This window comes from Galleria mellonella, unplaced genomic scaffold (genome assembly GCF_026898425.1).
Source record: "Galleria mellonella isolate WM207_F2 unplaced genomic scaffold, CSIRO_AGI_GalMel_v1 utg65, whole genome shotgun sequence".
Classification (NCBI taxonomy): Eukaryota; Metazoa; Arthropoda; class Insecta; order Lepidoptera; family Pyralidae; genus Galleria; species Galleria mellonella.
In genome coordinates, this window is record NW_026442138.1 from 6,108,468 (window position 1) to 6,114,467 (window position 6,000).

General features: G+C 39.3%; 1 protein-coding gene across 1 annotated transcript in view; it reads right to left on the minus strand.

Annotated features, from left to right (window-relative positions):
• Positions 1-3,357, minus strand: part of LOC113519793 (ETS-like protein pointed) — a 188,213-nt gene extending 184,856 nt beyond the window's left edge. The window contains exon 1 of the mRNA XM_026905003.3: positions 3,177-3,357. The gene's annotated coding sequence lies outside the window, so the exon portion shown is untranslated. The remainder of the gene's footprint in view (positions 1-3,176) is intronic.
• Positions 3,358-6,000: the final 2,643 nt, after the last annotated feature.

Below are 6,000 nucleotides of genomic sequence, written 5' to 3' on the forward strand. Positions count from 1 at the left end.
GGTAAAAGCATTGTTAATAGTGGAGTTTAACAGTCTCATTGGTATAGATATACCCTACCAGGTCCGCGCGGTTTCCCGTGGGAACCAATATAGTTAATTCTTATTAAATTCGTCATGATGGGTCAACTGACCTGCATTCATCTCCATCCAACCAGAGGGAGACTGTGCAAAAGTCGTTTGCTTAGATACCTCTGTTCCATTCGTGTTTGAGCCGTGCAGCAGTTGTGTTTGCATGGCTGTATTTCGGTTCGGTTTGAAGGGTGAGCGTGAATTTACAGGATTCAGAGAAGTAACACCTGAGTCCTCAGGAATGGCAACGCATGGAGGGTATCATGGGTGACACATATACTCTGTTATGTTCATGGTACTGTTCATATCTACAGGCGACTGTTACCACTCCATCAGGTGGGTCGTCAGCCTGTTTGCCATTCTAAGTTGAATAAAAAAAAAACTGTTATTTTTCACTAGTACCACGCCAGTATACACCAATAGCCCAGGTAGAGTTACAATTTTATTTACATATACTCGTATAAAAAACCATGTAAACGATTTTAAAACAAGTATCTATATTGACAATAGCTAGTATGACAATATTACAAATATGAAAATGTGTAATCAATTTTGTTTATTGGTGGTAAGTGCATCACTTTTATTTTGTCTTGAATTAACGACTCGATAGTTATTACCGGTTTAAACCAGTTTGGAACTATGATAGGTGTTGTTGTGATTAGATTACCTACTATTACGTCATTGTTTGTGCTTAAATTCTTAGGTGCTCATAAGAGGTTAGGTTTTGCGTATGTCAATTCCGTCAGTCCTGTTTTACAAATGATTGATGGAGTATTTTTTTTTCTATTTTATTTATTTGTTTCATTGATTTTCTTACTTATGTTCTTGGCGTATACTTATGTTTATTCGCTGTTACAAACTTGAGCTGCAATTTGATACAGCAGAAGTATGAATGGAATGTGTTTTGCGTAAAGTTAATATAATAGATTACTTACATAATATATAAATGCGAATATAACATATTATCATCATCATATCAGTCTTAAACTGTCCACTTTTAAATATAAGCCTCCCCCTTGGGGGGGTTTTGCCAGTATGTGCCATGTTTGACAGGCGGATAAGTAACTGAATCAGGCTTTAGAGATGTTGCTGCCCATACCTCGCCCTCCCTTAGTTGGCTCTTACGACACCCACGGGAATGGAAAGGGTGGCCTATTCTATGCCACCCCGGGACCACACGGCCTATAATATGAATAAACATATCATATTTATTTATATAATTAATTATAGTATATAATTATCAAATAAAAATAATAAACTATATATTTATATAATAATACTATGTACGTGAATTTGAGATTAAAAGACTGATAGATTTTAGTTTGCCAATAAATCGGTCATGAACATATCAGACAATATATCGCGTGCACTAAAGAGGGGGGGGGGGGGGGAAGGAAATAGGATTTAAGGACCTCTTTGCTAGCAATACACCCCCATTTAATTCTCATTGAATTCCTTACGTTGGTCTAACTGACCTGACTTCATCTTCGTCTATCAACCTTCACTGGTACCACACCAATGTACAGATAGCGCAGGCACCTACCACTATCACGTATCAATTAATTTTCGTCTCTAAAAGTTATATATATATATATATATATATATATATATATATATATTACTTCACCAGTACCATTAGATTACCAGTCTTCTCTGAGACAAAACTGAAAGTAGTCGTCTAATAGACTTGTAAATTTTTCGTGACTTTAAAGGAGAACTTTCTGAATTCGCCTTTATTATTTATCATGTTACGCAATATCTTCGCCAATTTGAACCAAATGAATTCATAATTCTTTTTTAATAGATAGTGTTTACGTCGTCTTTGGTTCCATACTAATATTATCACGACTAAAGTCGATATATGTTTGCAGAGTACATATTTTAAATTAATTAATCAGAGGGATACAGGGATACTTTGTACAAAAGTCGTTTGCTTGGGCACCTCTTTTTTTCGTTCGCATGGCTATGTTTCGGCTTCAAGAGTGGGATATGGCAGTGAATTTACAGTGTACAGAGGAATAACACCTGAATCATCAGGAATGGCAACGCATGGGGGGTATCATGGACGATAGAGTATACTCTATTATGTCCATGGTACTGTTCATGTCTATAGGCGACGGTTACCATTTTCTATCAGGTGAGCCGTCAGTTTGTTTGCCATTCTAAGTTGCATAATAAAAAAATAATTGTTATAATTTCGTTAAATGATCGTGTTAAAATTACTCCGGACAAACAGTGTTAAAATGACTGATCGTGTCTGATTTTCTAATTATTAGTAAAGGACCTAATTTATCCTGATACTTTGATAGTTGTCTTGTTCATAGTTTTAACTCTATGGAACGGTTTTATAACGGTAAACTTAACCATAAATATTTTATTTGTCCAGTAATCTTATCGATGCTCCATCAATTTCTGTCGGTTTACGATGCAATTAATCATTGGAGACAGATAAAATTAAATAAATATGCAGGTGTATAATTATGTAGGGCCAAAAGTCGATATCATTCTGTATTCTGCGAAGCAAGTGGTTGAAGACACTAATGTGAGCTGCGGAATGTTAATGCATGTCCAGAAATAAACTCGTCTACTGGATACAAAAAGCAATGAAATAGTATTATTGCAACTCACTCGAAGGTGTGGTTTGATACTTATGCGCTTCGATACCATTAGCGGGATGGTGTTGAGACGAGACGAGTTCACTCGACTCGGCACTCAGGTAGCGCTGGGATAAAAACACTTGAAACGGAACGGACGCACCTCGCTCTCACCTAGATAACGCTCGCCCGAGAACACGATCCTTCAACATATTGCACAGCTAACAAAAAACCGAACGCAATTTATATTTATGATACCTAACAATGCTTCTGATATTACAATTCAAACCCTATCCCGTCACATCAACCATGAATCAAGCTTTGTCTCGATTCTCCGACTTATTAGTGTGAAGTCCTAATCACCCATTCATATCACACGTATGCCGATAATATAAATAAGGTCTAATTCAATGAATGAACTTTATAACATGTAAATTCGTCGCTCAAATCGCGACAGTGCTCGGCGCGTAGGCGTCGGGCTTGAATGAAAATAAACATTACCACGGTTCTTACCTCTCTATTTTGATATTATCCAGATTAGCGAGATTGTCACGGCACACAGTTAAAAAAGACGTAATGCTATGTTACACAGAACTTGTGGTGATAACACTGTTTTGAGCGCGGTTTGAGTTCAGTTCGCAGACGTTCGGCAGGTCGATACCGCCGGCCTGTCGGTTCGGTACTGTTGTTGAGTGCGGCGTAGGTGCGCCCGCGCGGCACGCACACAGATGTGTTCATTCAAATAAACTGATTCTTGGTGGGGAGAACTTATGAATGGACGTAGTGCTCGTATAGATACCGTCTGATAACGCTATGCAAGCGTTATAATGTGATACGACGATCCGGCGAAAAGCTGCCACTCATTTTGAAGGTGATGATGTAAGCCAAATTGGAAGCCGTTTCGAAATACATACCTAAGTACAAAAGCCTTAGAATCAACATAACCCAGATAGGTAAATGACATTTATTTGTCTCAAATAAATAAAAAAGTGATGATAATGTAAAGTGTACATATATAATTAGTCTATTCCTATTAGATTCATTTATCTCAGAGGTACTTAAAAATTCTTATTTTCATATCATGTAGATACCAGACTTGTGTCAAATTTACAAAATTCACATACTGGATATTGTTGGAATTTGGAATTCATCTTTATAGCCGAGAACATTTGTATATGTTTTTTTTTTTCAATTTCTAAGAATTTTAAGCTGTCTCTGACACGCTCCAGCTGATGATTTAATACGTAATTGTCGCTCATAAGTGTATCGTTATATGTATAAACAAGAAGTCAAGTACACCTCACTAGGATGAATGACCAACCTATAGCAATTGCGTATATATTTACTGTGGTAGAGCCACGCTGTAATCCTATATGATATTGCAGCATGAATGGGACGGCTCGACCGGGGAAGTACCGACGCTAAGTGGTCGCACTTTTAGTGCCATCACATTCCGTATGGTGAGTGAGGGAGCCCGGAGGCCCATTCTATATCCATCCCTTTCCTAATCCTAAAATCCTTCCCCCAACGCCGTCCCCCCATCTTTCAATACGACCATGGCAGTGGAATTTAAAAAAAATAATATACACCACCTTGAATGCCGCGGCCGGCATTGCTCTTTCTAACGGAGACACAGATACCTCTTCAAACGAAACTTCATACCTGACGTACCCGGGCTATATACACTTGAACATTGTTTTGTTTCGCGTGCCGGTGTATGCGCGTATGTCAGAGAGGATATATGCTGTTGCCGCCTTGGAACTCTTCAAGGTACGGACCTGTCCATTTTATAGCCGCGCATAGACTGCAATGACCATCCTCGCATTTATGCATGCCTATACAGGTCTCACCCGACCCTGAAACCGACCAACTCATTGAGCACGTCCAAATGGCTACAGATTCCTTCCGCTGAAGTCGTGATTCTTGGCGATTTTAATGCCTACCATGCCGAATGGCTTGGTTCGCATACAACGGACTATGCGGGAAGATCTGTTCATGACTTTGCTTTAGCTTATAGTCTGACGCAGCTTGTTTACTCGCCTACGCGAATACCTGATGTGTTGGACCATTCACCTTCACTGCTGAACCTTCTGCTGACCACCCACCCAGACAACTATGTGATTTCCGTCGAAGCCCCGCTTGGATCGTCGGATCATTGTCTGGTGCGGAGCGAGGTGCCTCTCATAAGTCCGATTCCTCCTCGTTCTACGGGCAGACGTCGTGTTTGGCACAACAGGTCGGCATATTGGAATGAAATAAGGCTTTTTTTTAATCTTACCCATGGAGGCAGATATGCTTCACACTGGGGGATCCCGACGCCATCGCCGATGTGGTGCTTCAGGAAATGAAATTATTTATTCCTAACTCTGTAGTACCCGTCGGTGGGAAATCACAACCGTGGTATGGAGCCTCTTGTGTATGTGGTGTTACGAGATCCTAACATCAGTGCCCTTAAAAAGAAGTACAACTTTGCCTCTAGGTCTTTCAAAAGCGTTTTAGCCACAGTGAAGTCAGAGCATATTGGTAGAATTGGCAAGAGTTCGGCTAGTTTACCTTCGGGATCTCAAACTTTCTGGTCTCTTGCCAAAGCTGCATAAGGGAATTTCTGTCAGTCATCTTTTCCACCATTGCACAGGAAGGATAACTCATTGGCTCTGAACGCCAAAGATAAAGCCGATCTCCTTAGATCCCTCTTTGCATCAAACTCGAGAAACCACCGCCGTCCAATATATTACATATTATACAAATAATACAATACTTTAATTATTCTAGTCTACAGTATACAACCTAGGTTAATTGATTTATTGACTTTTAAATTAACTTAAGTTTTTTTTTTTATGCAACTTAAAATGGCAAACAAGAACATATACATAGATCCATGGATATAACAGAGTATACTGTATCGCCCATGATACCACCCATGCGTTGCCATTCCTGAGGACTCAGGTGTTATTCCTCTGTACCCTGTAAATTCAATGTCATATTCCCACCCTACAAATCGAAAGACAGCTACGCAAATACAACTGCTTCACGGTAGAAACACGAATGGGACAGAGGTGCCTAAGCCTCTGTCCCAAACTGTAACTGTCTGTGTAAACGCCTTTTATACAAAGTCGCCCTCTGATAATTGTTATGAAATTTCATAAGACATTTCAAAGAGGCGACAATCAAATAATCATGACTATGTAACCATTTATAATGGATTTATTTTATTATTTAGGGGGGGGGGGGGGGGGAGAAGAGGGGAAGATTTCTAAAAATCTGTTACATATAATATTCACATGCGTGAATATCAAATGTTCAAGAACTTGTTATTCTAAGAACGAAAACAATTGGG